The following is a 19,044-nucleotide window of genomic DNA, read 5'->3' on the forward strand; positions in this document are numbered from 1 at the left end:
CAACATTGTTGTGAAACACAATTAGCATCATTTAGGACAATTTGATTTGTTTGGGTCCTGCTAAAAAGATTTGTCAGGTCATATGTAGTGTAAGGCTAATTATTCCTCTTTACTAAGATAAGATATATTCTACCAGATTTCCCATATGAACTATGAGGTTTTTATTCTGCCTGGTAGGAATCAACATTGAGTACTCTTTCCTCCTTGTTTCTGGTGGTTCTTAACAGCACTGATTTGTCTTATCAGATATATGCACTGATCAGTGCTTAGCAAAAGATTTCAGGGGAAACCTCTCCAGAGTAATCTCTGTGTGCTGCCTTCTTCTCTCTGTGCTCTCTTCTGTGAACTTGAGAAACCTTGTTCTCCTTGGTTCTTGTTCATTGTCTCCTTAACTCAGAAGCTAACCGTCCTTTACCTGGATTCCTCTCTCTACAGTATGAACTGGAATCTTCACAAGGCTAAAAGTTACAGCAATGACTGAGCTTACCTCATTTGTGTCTACCATACAGAGTTACTGTTTTTTTTTTTTTTATTGCCTGATGTCTGGTGCATTAAAATAATTATTTCATATATTTCGTATAGTTTTTCTGTTGTTTTTACAGGTATTAGTATATGTGCATTTGGTTCTTGTTATTCCATCTTCATCAGAAAAGAAATCAAATTCATTAATTGCAACACTGCTAGTGCTTTTTCTAAAGGAGACTTGACTATGCCCTTTCCATTGTGTGGCATATGACACCGTCTGTAATTTCACTTGTTCTTCTTCTGTTCTCTCAATGTCCTTTTTGGTTCTTTTCTCAATTATCCAGCTATATTAAGTCATTTGTTTTCTACAAAATATCCTACGCTTTAAGTATTTCAATCTGTTATTTCCTCTCTGCCTAATCTTTCAAGATTATGAATTACTCCCTCTTAAACTTTTCTTTACCTTTTGTTTTGTTGCTCAGAATTAATCGTTGCATTGTACCTCTCCTTTGCCTCTTAGTCCACAGATACAAAGATGAGGTCTTTATTTACTTTTTTTCCCAAAGATTTATTTATTTTATTTAAAAGTCAGATTTGAGTGAAGGAGAGGCAGAAAGAGAGAGAGAGAGAGAGAGAGAGAGAGAGAGAGAGGTATTCTATCTGCTGGTTCATTCCCCAGTTGGCCACAATGGCTGGTGCTCCACTGATCTGAAGCAGGAGCCAGGAGCCAGGAGCCAGGAGCCAGGAGCCAGGAGCCAGGAGCCAGGAACTTCTTCCAGGTCTCCCATGCGGGACTTGGGCCATCTTCTACTGCTTTCCCAGGCCATAGCAGAGAGCTGGATAGGAAGTGGAGCAGCCGGGACTTGAACTGGTGCCCACATAGGATGCCGGCACTTCAGGCGTTAGCTTTACTCACTACACCAGCACCAGCCCTGTAAGGTCTTTCTAACATTTTGTCTCCACAGTGTTAAACACTGTGCCTAGGACATATGGATGTTCAATAAATTATTGAATGAATTGACAGAGAGTTGGGATGGTGAAATTAACATACTGTATGTTAAGGGCTTTAAGAAAAGACAAGCCTTTTAAAAAACACGTAATCATTCATTTATTTGAAAGGCAGAAGGACAAAGATTTTTCATTTACTAGTCATTCGCTGATTGCCAGCAACAACTCAGACTGGGCCAAACCAAAGCCAGGAGCCAGAAACACTATCTGGGTCTTCCAAGTAGGTAGCAAGGGTCCCATCACTTGGGCCGTCACCTGCTGGCTGCCTGGGTACATTAGCAGAAAGTCTGAATGGAAGTAGAGTACCCAGGACCAAACCTGGCCCTTCTGTATGTGATGCCAGCATGGCAAGAAGCAGCTCCACCCACTGTGCCACAATGCTGGCCACCAAGGACAAGCCTTACTGCAGTGGTTCCACACTAGGATCACGCAGAAAACTTAAACTTTTTTTGATGCCCTGATCCTAAGAATATTAATAAGACTGAAAAAATGGACCCAGATATGAATATACTTTATTTTATTATTTTTTTATTCAGCAACTATTTACTAGGTATCAGGAACTATTGTAGCTGCTGTAGAAACAATGGTGGATAAGGTCACAATTCAACATTTGCAGAGCTTACATTTTAGTTAAATATATTTTTATAGAAAGCTTTTATTTGATAAATATAAATTTCATAAGTACAACTTTTGGATTATAGCGGTTCTTTCCCCCATACCCATCTTCCCACCCGCAACCATCCCACCTCCTACGTCCTCTCCCATCCCATTCTTCATTAAGATTCGTTTTTAATTACTTTACATACAGAAGATCAACTCTATACTAAATAAAGATTTCAACAGTTTGCACCCACACAGACACACAAAGTATAAAGTACTGTTTGAACACTAGTTTTACCATTAATTTGCATAGTACAATATACTAAGGATAAAGGTCCTACCTGGGGAGCAAGTACACATTGACTCCTGTTGTTGATTTAATAATTGACACTCTTATTTATGATAGCAGGAGCAAGGAGCTTCCTCTGGGTCTTCCCTTGTGGGTGCAGGGGTCCAAGGACCTGGGCCATCCTCCACTGCCCTCCCAGGCCACAGCAGACAGCTGGATCAGAAGAGGAGCAGCTGGGACTTGAACCGGTGCCTACATGGGATACTGGTACTTCTGACAGCGGCTTTACCTGCTACGCCACAGTGCTGCTCCTCTCGTGGGCTTTTTAGCCAGATTTGAACGCCTTAAGGGATGATTCTGAGGCCAGAGTGCTGTCTAGGGCCTGCTTCCCATGTTGGATCATTCTCTCCTTTTAATTCTATTTATTATTATTAGCAGACACTTAATCTTATTGATATGAATAATATTTTTAAGGAATTTCCAAACATTTCCATAATGGCTGTACAAATTCTTTTTTTAAAAAATTAATTAATTAATTAATTTTGTCTCTCTCTTTTCTTTTTATTTGACAGACAGAGTTAGACAGTGAGAGAGAGACAGAGAAAAAGGTCTTCCTTCCGTTGGTTCACCCCCCAAATGGCCGCTATGGCTGGCGTGCTGTGCCGATCCGAAGCCAGGAGCCAGGTGCTTCCTCCTGGTCTCCCATGCAGGGGCCATGCATTTGGGCCATCCTCCACTGCCTTCCTGGGCCACAGCAGAGAGCTGGACTGGAAGAGGAGCAACCGGGACTAGAACCCGGCTTCCATATGGGATGCTGGTGCTGCAGGGGGAGGATTAACCAAGTGAGCCACGGCGCCGGCCCCATGGCTATACAAATTCTATCTCCACCAAAAATGTACCAGTGTTCCCTTTACTCCATACCCTCATTAACACTTGCTATCATTTGTTGTTCTGATATTTATTCTAATAGGTATGAGGTAAGATCTCAGTGTAATTTTTAACGCATATTTTAAAATACCTTTTGGGTGGGAGCTGTCAGTTCAAAGATGCAGAGCAGACTCTGGTCTACAGCAACAGCCTGTACTACCAGCCCTGGTGCACTAACTCCTGTGCTCAAGCGATCACTGTTAATGACAAAGTGATTACTGAATTTATAACTGTAAATATATTAATGCTAATGATTTGGATATTTTATTTTAATTTTGGCTGCTTGGGTAACTTTAGCCCTTAGTCAAGCATAGTTTTTTTTTTTTGTTTTTGATTTTTCTTTTTGGGTACAGCTGTAAAATATTTGGATTTAAGAAATGTGTTATTCTTGACCTTTTGATATGCAGGGTGAATTATAAAATATAAATTTTGGTGAGATTTAAAAGATTAAGATTACTTTGATAACATCATTTACAGTCTTTTCTTTCTTTCTTTTTTTTTTTTACAGGCAGAGTTAAACATTGAGAGAGAGAGAGAGTGAGAGAGAGAAAGGTCTTCCTTTTTCCATTGGTTCACCCCCCAAATGGCTGCTACAGCCAGCACGCTGCGCTGATCTGAAGCCAGGAGCCCGATGCTTCCCCCTGGTCTCCCATGTGGGTAACAGGGCTCAAGGACCTGAGCCATCCTCAACTGCACTCCCAGGCTACAGCAGAGAGCTGGACTGGAAGAGGAGCAGCCGGGACAGAATCTGGCACTCCGTCCGGGACTAGAACCCTGGGTGTGGGCACCGCAGGTGGAGGATTAGCCTAGTGAGCCACGGCGCCAGCCCATTTACAGTCTTAAAAGATGTAGTTTATTTACCCTTAAAAAAATTTTTTTTTTGCTATTGAATACTGTTTGTTGTATGTTTTTTTTTTTATCAATCTTTTATTTGAGAAATGATTTACAACTATTTTCTCCCAATTCATAGGGTGCCTTTTCATTTTGTTGATCATTGCCATTTATTTTATGAATATGTTTTTGGTTTACAAGTTAACAAATACTCAATTTTGTCTTCCTTTTACTTTTCCCAAATAATGCTATAAGGAAAAAGAGCTTGTATGTGTCAGTAGGAGTAATAGAGGATGATAAAATTCTGACCTCTTTCAGTTACGTGTTATAAGATATATAAATTTTGATCTCTTATTGGTGCTTCCACTAGGAGAAAATCCATCTGACTTCATGATGTTTAATTTTCTTTTTTTAAGATTTATTTTATTTATTTGAAAGGCAGAGTTACAGAGAGAAGGAGAGATGGGTCTTCTGCCCTCTGAGTCATTCCCCAGATGGCCACAGAGGCCAGGGCTGGGCCAGGCAGAAGCCAGGAACCAGGAATGCGGGTGGCAGGCCCCAAGCACTTGGGCCATCTGCCTCTGCTTTCTTAGGCGCATTAGCATGGAGCTGAATTGGTAATAGAACAGCCAGGTCTTAAACCGGTGCCCATATAGGATGGTGATTTCACAGGTGGTGGCTTTACCTTGCTATGCCACAATGTTGACCCCCCATTATGTTTAGTTTTCTACTAAGGATGATTGTACATAAATGTAGGCATTGAAACAGGCTGTTATGCCAAACTTTCCTGTACATAAGAAAGTGAAGATATCAGAATCCAAAAAACATTTTGTGTATTTTTCTGGTTTTAATTTCCTTCTGCCTAGTGTTTTATAAAGGGTAAGGGAAAAAGTGGATTCTGAATATATTTATTTCTGGTTTATCTAGAGGTCCAGAAGATGTGGATTGATATTGAATATGTAGAAAGAGAGATAGGATAGCATCTGTGGGTAAGATTTGTAAAAATTTCAAAAGTGGACTTACTCTTTTTGAGTGTCTGATGAGTTAAAAAAATTCAACATGTTTTAATATTATCCTATCATGCATTAAATGATCATTTGTATTCCTGATTAGATACCATCAGATGATAGGAAGAGCACTGACTTTGCAGTTATTTGAGAACTTTAATATTCTGATTTTGTTACTTGCTAATTTTGTCATCTGGTCAAGGGTAGTTCTAAAAGCCATGAAATAATGATATTTATCTCATATATTTTGAAGATGATGAAGAAACCATATGTTAAGGGTCTGGTAGGGTGCTAGTGAGGTCAAGTAGTTAGTGATTAATACAGTTAAAATGAGTATTTATTAAGGTGAGCATAGAAGAACTCAATTTAGATTTAAGATTCGTATCTTAAGAATCGTCTAATCTTGAACCATTGTTATAGACTGCAGAAACCATTCTCATGCCCTTTTTGATAGCAAAATTCCATGGTGATTTTCTTGGTACATGATTACTGTTAATTCCCATTCGAGTCTTAACTCATTAACTAGAAGTGGTATTTTGAATGACCTTCTGACTTCTACATTGCAAACAATGCCAGCAAAAAGTATGAACACTGTTGATCATGATAAGAGACATTTACATTTTTGAGGTACAGTCATGCATGACTTAACTGTGGGGCTATGTTCTGAGAAATGCATCCTTAGGCAATTTCATCATTGTATGAACACTGTAGTGTATACTTACTTAAATTAAGATGGCTGTGATGTCACTAGGTCATATTCTCTTATGGGACCACCTTTGTAAGTGCAGTCTCATTGACGAAAATATTTTGTGGCACATGATTATGCATGGTGACTAACAAAGCTGGCTGGAATAATCTCAGTCACTGTTACAATATCCCTTTCAATTATCCGTGACACAAAAATCAAGAAATCCCCTGGGAAAAAAGCTTTCATGAGAGATTGAAAAAAGTATATTTAAAATATTCCCTAAGAATGAGAGTAGAAAAAGTAATCAATAACAAAACAAACAAACAAAAGCAAAGAGAATCTACCATACATAAATTTTATTCCAGAATCTTTGTGACTGCCTTCTGGAAGCAATACATCAAGTAGGTTCTCTGGGTATCAGGGAAATTTTTAAAGTTGAATTCTTCTCAAATTCATTTCTTGGAATAATGAAGTTTTGGTATACTCAGGCCTGACTCAGACTTAAAATTTTTACACTATACCCTTAATTCCTCTAGGAAAATGTTCTTTGTTATTATTTGTTCTTTTAAGCATGTTTATGTTCAGGGAGAGCAGTGATGAGCCCTAAATAAGTATACTGTCTGATCGATGGAAAGCAATTAGAATATGCTCAGAGGTACTGCATCTAGCACTTTGTTGTTATGGAAATGAAAACTAACTGAAGCACCAATAGTCATACGGCTAATGATGATGAACATTATTTAAAAATTATTTGGAAATGTTTTTTCATGGAAAATAATGAAGCAAAATCAAATACTCATCTAGAGTTATTAATAAAGGTTTTTATTTAACAGCAAATTTTTGATAATACCCATATACTCTCTACTGCATATAAACTGGGGATGCAATGATAAGTCATATGTTTTCTGCTTTCAAAAGTTTTACCTTTTAGTTAGAGACACAAAGACATAAACAAGGAATTTCAATACAGTATGATATGTGTCATGGAAAGATAATGTGGAGTGCTGAGGGAAATGATAAAGGTACCTATCCCATTCAACTGAGGCAGGGAAAGTTTCCAGAGAAGATGACAACTAAGCACCAGAAGGGCTTATTTTGACATAAGTAAAGTTGAAGCTGGATTTGGAGACTAGTTTTGGTAATGGATGTAGTGAAGAGGGTGGTGCTGGTGGTGCTAAAGGGGACAGCCTGTACACGTGTACAAGAGAGGGCCATAGCATGCTTGTGGGCCTGCACATGTTCAGTGTTTCTGAAGACATTAATGGGATGACACTGAAAGAAGCTGATAGTGAGATTTGAGGCTGTACGAGTAGGTAGGGGCCAAATCAATCTATAGTCTATGGAAGGAGAATTGGCCAATGCTGTGCTGGTACACTGTTCTTGAATAAAATCATCATTTTTAAATGCTCACTCATTCCCGTGGTGTCATTAATCCCACCATGTCTGATTTCTTGCTACCAACAATTTAACAAATGGCTTGCAAAATTCCTGCCTGTTTAACAATTGGGTCTTTTTTTTTTTTTTGACAGACACAGTTAGACAGTGAGAGAGAGAGAGAGAGAGAGAGAGAGAGAGGTCTGCCTTCCGTTGGTTCACCCCCCAAATGGCCACTATTGCCGGTGTGCTGAGCCGATCCGAAGCCAGGAGCCAGGTGCTTCCTCCTGGTCTCCTGTGCGGGTGCAGGGCCCAAGCACTCAGGCCATCCTCCATTGCCTTCCCGGGCCACAGCAGAGCTGGACTGGAAGAGGAGCAACTGGGACAGAATCCGTTGTCCCAACCCGGACTAGAACCTGGGGTGCCGGTGCTGCAGGCAGAGGATTAGCCAAGTGAGCCGCGGTGCCGGCCTACAATTGGCTCTTGAGAGTCAGTTTTTGCTGGTTTCATCCACCACACAAATAACTCCTAGGGACTAGATTATCACTGGGGATCTGATATTGGAATGGAAACTGGAGACAAAGAAGGGAAGACACACTGGTTATTGTAACCCATCAGTAATTTTAATGCCCTATCTTTTTGAAGTTTGTAACTGAACATTACCTCCCCAATTTCAATGCATGCCTCTAAACTTAAAAAATCAGCAGCTTATTTTGCTATATGACTTTCTCAGTCCTGTGGGTGTAAAACTTGGAATCTTAGAATTTGGAGAGATCTTTGAAATTGTCTAGTAAAATTTCTATTTATTTACTTAAAGATTTGAAAGGCAGAGATGAGAGAGGAGATATATATATATCTTCCATTTGTTGATCCATTCTCCAGATGGTCGCCATGGCCAGATGGCCAAGTTGAAGAAAGGAGCCAAGAGCTCATTCTGGGGCTCCCATGTAGATGGCAGGGACCCAACCACATTGACCATCTTCTGTCGCTTTTTCCAGGTGGTTAACAGGGAACTAGATCAGAAGTATAGCAGCCGGCACCTGAACCAGTGCCCACATGGGATGCCAGTGTGGCAAGCTCCAGTCTTACCTGCTGCACCACAACACTGGGCCCTAGCACAACTCTTAGAAACAGGAACCTGAGGCTCAGTTTACAACTAATAGTTACAGAGCCAGGTTTGTAGCTTGTGTGTCTTTTCCTGCACATCTCTAACCCTACAATTTCTCCATATTATTAGCCTATAAAATCTAGTTCTTTACTCATTTTTTAAATATTTATGATTCAATAGTTATGAAATATAATTTATTAATTTCAGACTTATAGGTCCCTTGTGACAACTTTTTAGAAGATAGTCAGTTGTTTTTCTAGCATAGGTAATGTAATCTTTCTGAATTTTTTGTCCTGTAGTTGAGTGTGCTATGTCTTGGCATGAATTATTTTGGATTTACACTGTTTGTGGTTTTGTTAGCTTTTTGAGTTATATCTTTTGACAAATTTGGAAAAATTTTGGCCATTGTTTCTCTTCTTCTGGGACTCTTAGATCTTTAATCATATTCTCACAGGTCCTTGAAACTGTTGAAATTTTTTCAAGCCCATTCTCTATCCATATCTTAATTTGAGTAATTTTTATTATTCTATGTTTAATTTCACTGACTGCTTCATAGACCTTTCCATCTGATATTGATCTGATGTTGGGTTTAACATTTGCATTTTTTTAATTTTAAAATTTCATTTGGTTCTATTTTATACCTCCCATTTCTTTGGTCAGACTTTCTATTTTTCATTTGGGAAATGTATTTGCAATAAAAGCATTTTTGTGATGGCTGCCCTTTTTTTAAAGGTTGCAATGATTATTTTATTATTAAGTAATAGGCTTTAAGGGTCCTGAATGTAGGGATTTAATATGTTATAAGAATCAGATAAATATAGAAACTTTGGAAATTATAAGGTTCAATTAATGCTGTACATTGTTTCAACAAACCTGAAACCATTCGTGTTATTGTGATTGGTACTCACTAGGAATGTCAATGAACTATTTTAATTATTCCTCTTGCTGTTTTTCTTAGAACTAAAGATAAGAAAATGAGAGCAAAATTAAAGTAGATACTTCAGTTGTTTCCAGGAATGGCAGGAAAAAACAATGATTTGTGCCTATAATTATTTTACTTAGTAAATTCTGTAACTAAAAATAAGTACCATTAACAGACAATAAAATATTTCAACAATCATTCATATCTTTATTTTAAATTAAATTTTCACATAATTTGAGAGAGCATATTATAAATGAGTACTCTTGAAAAAGTTAGGGTCTCACTGGTCACTTACACCTACAAATTGGTCAATGGGTATATAAGTAAGGACATTTCTTTTTGAATAAAATTCATACCATTTCAAATCTCTTTCTTTTGGCCTATTATTTTTTATTATATAAAGGGAACAGATTTAATGTATTTCATACATACATTCCAAGAAGTTAATCATACTTCCTTCCTTCCTCCCTCCCTCCCTCCCTTTCTTCCTTCCTTCCTTCTGTGGGGAGCAACTCGGACTAGACTGTTACTGGAATTAAGACTTATTCTATGCATCTGCCCTCCCACAATATGGCGCTGAGAAGGGAGTAACAACTTCTACGCAGCTGCCTCTCGCCAACTTGAGTGATGACCTGCAGGAGCTGATCCTGCTCCTGATTGGAGGAGAGCAGTGTACTCGGCGTGTGGGTAGCAGAGTTGGGATTGGTGGAAGAGGACTATAAAGGAGGAGAGAGACAACATGCACCAGCAACATTTATCTGAAGGAACACCTGAGGAACATCTGAGCAGCCCCCGAGAGAGCCGGCCGGCGGTGTGCCGCTCCCCCGCGGAAGTGGGGAAAGTGGCAGGGGGAACCGCCCTTCCACGGAGGTGGAAGGGTCGGTAGCCAACCCGGGAAGGACCAGCAGCAAACCCAGGGAGGGCTGAACAGACAAAAGAACAGCACAGGGTCCTGTGTCGTTCCTCCGTGAAGAGGGGGAGCGACATAATGGTGCCGTGACTCGGATATGAAGCCTAGGCAGGGTTTAGTGTCGTTCCTCCACGAAGAGGGGGAGCGACACCTTCCTTCCTTCCTTCCATTCATCCTTCTCTCTCCCCTTCCTTCCTTTTTTCCTTTGATGATGGTTGCTTTTAAATAATTGCCAGATCATCTTACCATGTCTGTCATCTCAGTGTTTGTGTCTGTTGACAGCCTTTTCTCATTTGAGTTGTGATTTTCCTGATTCTTTGCGTGATGACTAATTTTTAATTATATCCTGCATATTTTGAGTATTGTATAATGACAGTATGGATCTTATTTGAATCTTATAATGTACTGAGTCTTTTCTGAAACCACCTGTAGGCAAAACGTCCAAAAATGACAGCTTCATTATTATCTTGCAGTGAGGGGACAGTGAGGGTGGAATTGTGGGTCTCCAGTACTGTCATGGGACCTGGTGGTTACTGTCAGTTGGGGGTGAAAGCCTGTTCTCCAACGTCTCCACTCAAGCAGGAGGGGTTCCTTGTTTATAGTCAGGTGAGGGTGGGCTTTGTTCCTCACTTGGCCTTTTCTGGAAGAGATGTATACCTTCATTTTCTCTGTGATGCTGGGTTGGGGTAAGCTTTCTATTTTGCTAACTTGACTTTTTTTTTTTTTTTTTTTTGATCCTTTGGCAGAGAGAACTGACTTTCCTTGCTTCCCCCTTACCTACCTCATTCCACTGGTGTTTCTGGCTTGTTGTGCTTTAAGTGCTTCTTCAGCACTTAAAAGGTCCTACATATCTGTGTGTCTTTTTTACCTTTTATTTAAACAGTATGTTTGAATGCCAATGGATAGAATATCAAGGATTTTGTTTTCAAAGCCTGAGAAAAAGATGGAAAGTGGAACTATTCAGAAACATATGTGAGATATTATGTTGGCTATTGAAGATGAAATTCAAGAATCGGAAAAAGGATTGGAGTAACTGACATGTAAAATCTCTTCCAATTCTGAAATTCTGTGATATTCTGAAGACAATAGCTTCAAGTGTCTTCTTCAGTAAAGAGGGTTGTGATGTGGGGGAACCACAACTTAAACATGTGTCCCATGATTCTTTTTTTCTTAACTTTTATTTAATGAATATAAATTTCCAAAGTACAGCTTATGGATTACAATGAGTCCCCCCCCCCCGCCATAAGTTCCCTCCCACCCGCAACCGTCCCCTTTCCTGCTCCCTCTCCCCTTCCATTCACATCAAGATTCATTTTCAATTCTCTTTATATACAGAAGATCAGTTTAGCATATATTAAGTAAAGATTTCAACAGTTTGCTCCCACATAGAAACACAAAGTGAAAAATACTGTTTGAGTACTAGTCATAGCATCAAATCACAATGTACAGCACATTAAGGACAGAGATCCTACATGAGGAGTAAGTGCACAGTGACTCCTGTTGTTGACTTAACAAATTGACACTCTTGTTTATGGCATCAGTATTCACCCTAGCCTCTTGTCATGACTTGCTAAGGCTATGGAAGCCTTTTGAGTTCACCGACTCTGATCATATTTAAACTAGGTCGTAGTCAGAGTGGAAGTTCTCTCCTCAATGTCCCATGATTCTAACATCATGTAGTGTGCTTTTAAGTACACACACTCAGTAAGTGGACAGAGATGTTGGAGTGGGAGGGGATGTGAAGAGAATGTTCGCCACGGACAAAGAATGCATATGCTTAAAGTGTCTTATAAAAGCCCAAGAGATCGAACAGTGTTTTCAATGTGTTTGTATTGTGTTCAGCTTGCTGAGAACTTCATGATCAGTTATAAATAAAAATATTTCTAATTTTAGCCCAAGTAATTTTTAATATCCTGGAACATTCTTAAGAAAAAAGAAGACATTGGTCCTTATGTAAAAAAAAATGTAACTGTTAACTTAAAACAAAAGTATTTGGAGTTCTTTAAGAACACTGGGGACTCAACTAGGAAAATATAAAAGTCTGACTACATGTATTTAACATAATTGCTTTTGTCTGTAGCCTAGAGGTCATAATTTTGTCTTGACATGTAGCAACGTGTTGGAGCTGGGGCATCCTAAATAAGTGGTAGAGGCCTTGAAACCAATAATGGAAATTCCAAGTTGTGTAAATGCTTTAATTATGGAAATAGAGCAATCACATGTGGTCCAAAAGCAAATGCAATATATGATGGTCATGCCAATAAAGTTTTATGTGGAAAAAGCCAGACACCAGAGCACACAGCCAGAATGGTTAACTAGTTCAACACTTGACTCTCTTTTACTTGAAATAAGTCTATAACGCCAGAGAGGGTGATAAGGAAACTAGTCAGCATGATTAGAATTTGCTAGTTCAAACTTGTTACTCAGCTGTGGAATTACCCCAGAGAAATTTAGTTATCATGACATCATCCATGCATATTTCCAGTTAAACACACCAGGGGCTCTAGCAACACTAACAACGAATTTGGATTTTGTTTCCAAGTGTCATTTTCATTAAAATTTGTTGGTGTGAAGTGAAAACAGTGAAGAAAAAATTATTTTTCTTTGCAGTTATCATAAATTATAAGATACAAGAAAAGGTGAAACAATTGAGATATATTTCTTTCCTTTTAAAGATTTACTGGGCAATACTTCCAGGTGATTTTTTTATTTGTTAATGGCTACAAGCCTGTAGTTTTCAATATTTCTTTATGTTCAAACTGTGAATCTTACATAACTTTTATTGGTAGTGTTTTATGCAGGCAAAGATTACCTGACCAGATGTCATAGCCTGGTTAGGAACTTTGTTAGTTAAGAAGACTTTTTTTTTAAAGATTTATTTATTTATTGGAAAGTCACAGTTACACAGAGAGAGGAAAGGCAGAGAGAAAGAGAGAGAGAGGAAGAGAGAGAGAGAGAGAGAGAGAGAGAAAGAGAGAAAGCAAAGACTTCCATCTGCTGGTTCACTCCCCAATTGGTTGCAATGGCCGGAGCTGTGCTGATCCAAAGCCAGGAGCCAGGAGCTTCCTCCGGGTCTCCCACATGGGTGCATGCAGGGGCCCAAGGAATTGGGTCATCCTCTACTGCTTTCCCAGGCCACAGCAGAGAGCTGGATCAGAAGTGGAGCAGCTAGGTCTTGAACTGCGCCCATATGGGATGCTGGCACTGCAGGCCAGGGCATTAACCCACTGTGCCACAGCGCTGGCCTCCAAGAAGACAGTCTTAAAAATATAAAATTTAGGATTTCATGAGGGAAGTTGGACATATGATATGAGTTATAATGAGGAAGATTTAGCTAGTTATACAATATCCATCAATTTGAAGGTAAAATTAACTCTTTGGACTAGTTTTTAAAACTTAGACACTTGTACTTCTTTCATATATCTTTTTATTTCCTAACATCTAGATTTATTTTATTTTTTCCTCAAATAGACCTTTTATTTAAGGAGTAGAATTTCATAAGTACATATACAGTTATTCTTCCCACCATATCTGCCCTCCCACCTACATTCCCACTCCTTTTCCTCCTCCTTCTCCCCTTCCCAGTCCTATTCTCCATTAAGATTCATTTTCAATTTGCTTTGTACACAGAAGACCAACTTCATACTAAGTAAAGATTTCAACAAGTTGCACTCACACACACACACACAGAGAGAACAAGTTTTACAGTTAATTCTCCTAATACAGTCCATTGAGGACAGAGGTCCTACATAGGAAGTTAGTGCACGGTGACTTCTGGTGTTAATTTAACAATTAACATTCTTATGTATGAAGTCAGTGACCACCTGAGGCTCTTGACATGAACTGCCTAGGCTGTGGAGGCCCTTTGAATCCACAAACTCTGTAGATTTTAGACAAGGCCATAAACAAAACTTCCACATAAAGTGGAAGTTCTCTCCTCCCTTCAGAGAAAAGTACATCCTTCTTTGATGGCCAATTCTTTCCACTGGGGTCTCACTCACAGAGATCCTTCATGTAGAACATTTTTTTTTGCCACAGTGTCTTGGCCTTCCTTGCCTGAAATGCTCTCATAGGCTTTTCACCCAGACCAGGATGCCTTAATGCTGATTTTGAAGTCAGAGTGCTACTTAAAGCAAATGTCATTCTGTGAGTCTGCTGTGTGGACTGCTTCGCATGTTGTAGCATTTATTTTATTCTATTATTATTACCAGACACTTGATCCTATTTGTATGATCCCTTTAACACTTAATCATATCTATATGATTACTTTAACAGTTAAGATGACATTTTTACCACCCAGCTTAATGGGATTTGGGATCTCATGGTAAGTACCCTTAGAAAGTCTGTAGAAATATATGCAGAACTATACAGCTTTACAGTTACAAACTTCCCTCTCTTATTCCCACTCTTACTTTTTAATGAGATCCATCCTCAAGTGACTTTATACACATATGATTAACTCTATGTTAAATAAAGAGTTCAACAAATATTATGAAAAAAACAAAAAAAAAAATCAAAACTGTTCCTTGACAGTCAAGACAAGTGCTGCTCAAGTCATCCCTTCTTGAATATCTTTAAATTTGGAATTAAAATATTTTTTCTTTAGTACAAAGTCCTAAATCCAAGCAAGATATGTTACTGGGTTTATATTTAGTTCTCCAAAGGAAAAAGGACTTTAAGGTAATACAAAGAAGTAACATTTATATAGAGAGGGAGAAAACAGAATGTAGGTTCAATATTTTGTAGCGTGCATTAGTCATCTCTCTCACCATGTTTCTGAAACCACAAGTAACATGTTCCTGTTTTTGTCAGCTATAATTGTGAAAATGAATTTTCAAGGTGTAAGAAATTTAGATCTGACCCATGAATTCTAATTTTGGTGATACCCAAATTCATGGTGTATTCACAAGCAGTCATTTTATTTCACTGCGTCTTCTTTTCCTTGCCTGTAAATTGAAGAGGTAGACATAGTACATTCCTTCATATATTACTGTAAACTAAAACTCCTTAGATTTATAGGAATTCATTTCCTTGTACAATAGCAGAAACCTTTTAGGAGACAGAAAGTCTATTCTCCTCGTAAAGCCCATCTTTGTTCTTTTTTGACCTTTATCTTTATTCCAGCATTTAATGACTTTCATTTAAAATGAATTTTGCCTTGTAAATAAAATTTAAGCCTCTTTCTGCCTGTTCTTGCTCTCCTGGAGAAGTGTACAGGTTTGCTATTTTTTTCCTCAGAAAATTTGGATTGTCTCATCCCATTGCTTAGAAAATATTAAATGGTTGAAAGTATTACTAATGCTTGGTGATATTTCACCAAGCACAGCTTACAGCAAAGGACATTTATGTAAGTAATTCAAGCTAAGCAACTCTCAAGAAAAATATATTTGGTAGAATGATATCTGTGAGTTTTTAACGTTTATTTTATTTTTTATTTGAAAAGCAGAGTGGCAGAGAAAGAGAGGGAGGGAAGAAGAGGAAAAGAATGGTGTCTGTGTGTGTGTGTGTGTGTGTGAGAGAGAGAGAGAGAGAGAGAGTGTATGTGTGAGAGAGAGAAAGACAGAGAGAGAGAGAGACAGACAGACAGACACACAGAGAGAGTTTCCTTCCTGGGTTCATCCCCCAAATGCCCACAACATCCAGCCTTGTGCCAGGCTGAACCCAAGAGCCAGGAACTCCACTCAGGTTTTGCACTTGGTGGTAGGGACACAAGTACTTGCTGCTTCAAGGATAAACATTGGCAGGAAGTTGGTTTGGAAGTAAAGGTGGGGACTTTAAGGTTTGCAGGCATCCCAAACTGTGCCACAGTGTCATCCCAGTGTCTTTGATTTTTAATCATATTTGCTTATATACATTCTGACTAACAAAGTGTGGTATTTTTCACTGGTTCTCATCATTGTTAGTGTAAACTATCAAGTGAGTTTTGCCAATCTGTGATGTTTTGATTGATGGGAATAAGTTGACATTACACTGTTTTATGAAAACTAGGCTGAGTATTGTGCCGAAGGGACCACGTGGCTTGAGGTCTGCATAGAGGCAGTGTGGTGGAGAAGGAAGAGCTTTGGTTGGGGGTCACAAACTTGGATTTAAAGCTTGAATCCAGCATTTATTGTCTTGGTGACTGAACATTTTATTTTATTTCTCTTATGCATGTTTCTTCATTTGTGATTAGGAAATAGTGAGACTTATCAAAACAGTTGACAAGGTTTAAATAGGAGGGTGAATGGGCTCCTTTTTGTTCTGTTGCTTCTCTTCCAATGCTCTTTGGCATCACTGGGTAACCTGTTCATTTTGTGCCTCCACCCCTTCACGATCTCTCTCAAAACACTCAACCTAACAGATTTATCCAGAATGTTTAGACAGGGTTAACCAACCCCAGAGAAATTTGACAGGAAACATTTACTCGAAGACCCCATTGCTTTCGCTTTTACAATAAAGTAACTGTTTAATTTATGTTTTCATCAAATTGGGTGATTTTTCTACCACTTAATCAGAATGGTAGATGGGCACTTTGGTTATTCAGTAGGTTTAGGTATGAAGAATATTGCTATGAGCATTACACTGTAACTTTGTGTGGCATTCACAAATTAGTTCACTAAACAGAGAGAAATCATCAGCAAATAATTTTCTTATATAACTTGTTTACCATGCAAAATGTATTCAAATACAGGGTCCTATATCTTCCAAATAAAAATATTCTACTCAGTATTTCCACTCTTGGAGAATTTGTCATAAATAAATTGTTTTAAATAAACATTCCTTTTATTTTGCACACGAATCCCTTTATTAGCCTACTATGAGAAACCTAATATTGATTTAAAGATTATTTACATAATTATGAACTTTCAAAGACTATACACATTATTTACAGAGCAGATAGTGCTGTTTCTATGAACTATTGCATTTCAGGCAGCAAATATATGCTTGAAACATAAAAATATTTTACTCTGTTAGGCATAGAAAATTTATTCAAAAGATTCACTTGATTTTGTGGTTGACATGACTTTATAGAGTTACATTGCATCTAGGCTACCATACACTGTGTTAAAGGGATTTCTTTGTGCATGAAAAAATATTCTGCATGACTTTTTGGGGATGTCAGTAAAATTTTAGTATCAGTGAAAATATTACAGTACTTTTATAATGTTAGTTTGAGTAGACAAAGGAAATACATTTGCTTGGCATAAGCATGTTCCTTTCTTCAAAGCTAATGGGTATTTTTGAAGGAAGGAACATACAAGGCATCTTTTGATCAATCTAATGAAAATTCAGGTTCTTTTGATCTTCTAAATGACCTCCTTCGATAGCTAGAAAATATAAATGAGCAAATGCATTGCTGTGCCCAAACTACTTGAAATGCCTAACATTAAAATCATTCTTATCTATAAAATACTAAGTCACCCATTTTATTTTGTCTTTTGTTGTTTTGGTTTTTGTTCAACATTAACCTTCAGAAATGAAGGCAAATATAACCTTGATTATTTTTTTCTGTTGTGTGCATAGTTTCTTTGCTAAGAATTTTAAGCATCTTGAAGCTATAGATGTTTTGTTAGCAGATATTATTTCTCAGAACAAATATGGTATGTTTTTCCCAATTCGTGGTGACAAATATACAGAGTTCAAAAAAGTAATATATATGAGTAAAACTGACATTTCGAGATTTGATTTTTGTTTATAGCCCTGTCTATACTCTTGAGGAACAGTGCTTTTTCTATTTATTACTTGTTAAATCCTTTGCTTAGTGGAGGGTTAAACTTGTAATTATAAAATAAACTGAAAGTATGTCTTTGTAAAAATTGAAAGAAAAAATCAGAAAGTAAGGGAAAGAAGGTTGGGAACATGGGTTGGGGGAGGTCAAAGTGGGGAAGTATCATTGTGCTGCTATATGAAATTCGTTCATTTTATATAAATAAAAAAATATTAAAACTCATCTGTATTGTGGATCCAATATAAAAAAATATGCGTTTGCTTAAAGTCCCTCTTTAAAATAACCCTCTATTGTCTATGGCCACACCACCCTGAACACGCCCAATTTTGGCTGATCTTGGAAGCTAAGCAGAGTAGGGCCTGGTTAGTACTTGGATAGGAGACTGCCTGGGAATACTGGGTGCTGTAGGCTTGTTTAAAATAATCCCCTATTTTGTGGCTACAAATGGGTGATGTAAAAATTTATTTAGACAAGTGATTTTACTGGAAGGTTAATGAAGAATAAAAATTAAATCACCATGACTTTTTCCAAAATATTAAAATTTTGTATATCTTAATCATTTTTGTTTCAAAATGGAGAATATTATATTGGCAATACAAGTCACTGTAAAAATTAAATGACAGTCTCCAGCCCTTTGGCCCAGTGAGTTAAGCCACCATCTGCAAGGCAGCATCCCATATCAGAGCAACATTTAGAATCCTGGCTGCTCTACTTCTCAACAAATCCAGGCTAAGGTGCTTGGGAAAGCAGCAGAAGAAGGCCTAAGTGCTTGGACCCCTGTCATCCAGGCGGAGTTCTAGGCTCCTGGCTTCAATTTAGCCCAGCCCTGGCCATTGTGACCATTTAAGGACTGAAGAAGTGAATGTGAGTTTTTTTTTTTAATGGGCTAAAATAATTCTTATGGTTTTTTCTTTCATGAGTTATACGTAATTTTTTTTAGGTTTACTCTAAAAATAATATAGTTTTTATTTTAATAGAGCTGTGAGGAGCACTGTTCCATTCTAACACTAATGATTTACCTAATGTTTATTTTTTATTTTTTATTTTTTATTTTTATTTTTTTGACAGTCAGAGTGGATAGTGAGAGAGAGAGAGACAGAGAGAAAGGTCTTCCTTTGCTGTTGGTTCACCCTCCAATGGCTGCCACGGCTGGCGCACCGCGCTGATCCAAAGGCAGGAGCCAGGTACTTATCCTGGTCTCCCATGG

The 19,044-nt window shown here is 38.1% G+C and overlaps 1 pseudogene; it reads left to right on the top strand.

Annotated features, from left to right (window-relative positions):
- Positions 1-18,129: 18,129 nt before the first annotated feature.
- On the top strand, positions 18,130-18,248 carry LOC127490809 (5S ribosomal RNA; annotated as a pseudogene).
- The last annotated feature ends 796 nt before the right edge of the window (positions 18,249-19,044 follow it).

The sequence above is a fragment of the Oryctolagus cuniculus genome, chromosome 6 (genome assembly GCF_051225735.1).
Source record: "Oryctolagus cuniculus isolate XC-2025 breed Fujian yellow rabbit chromosome 6, ASM5122573v1, whole genome shotgun sequence".
Lineage (NCBI taxonomy): Eukaryota > Metazoa > Chordata > Mammalia > Lagomorpha > Leporidae > Oryctolagus > Oryctolagus cuniculus.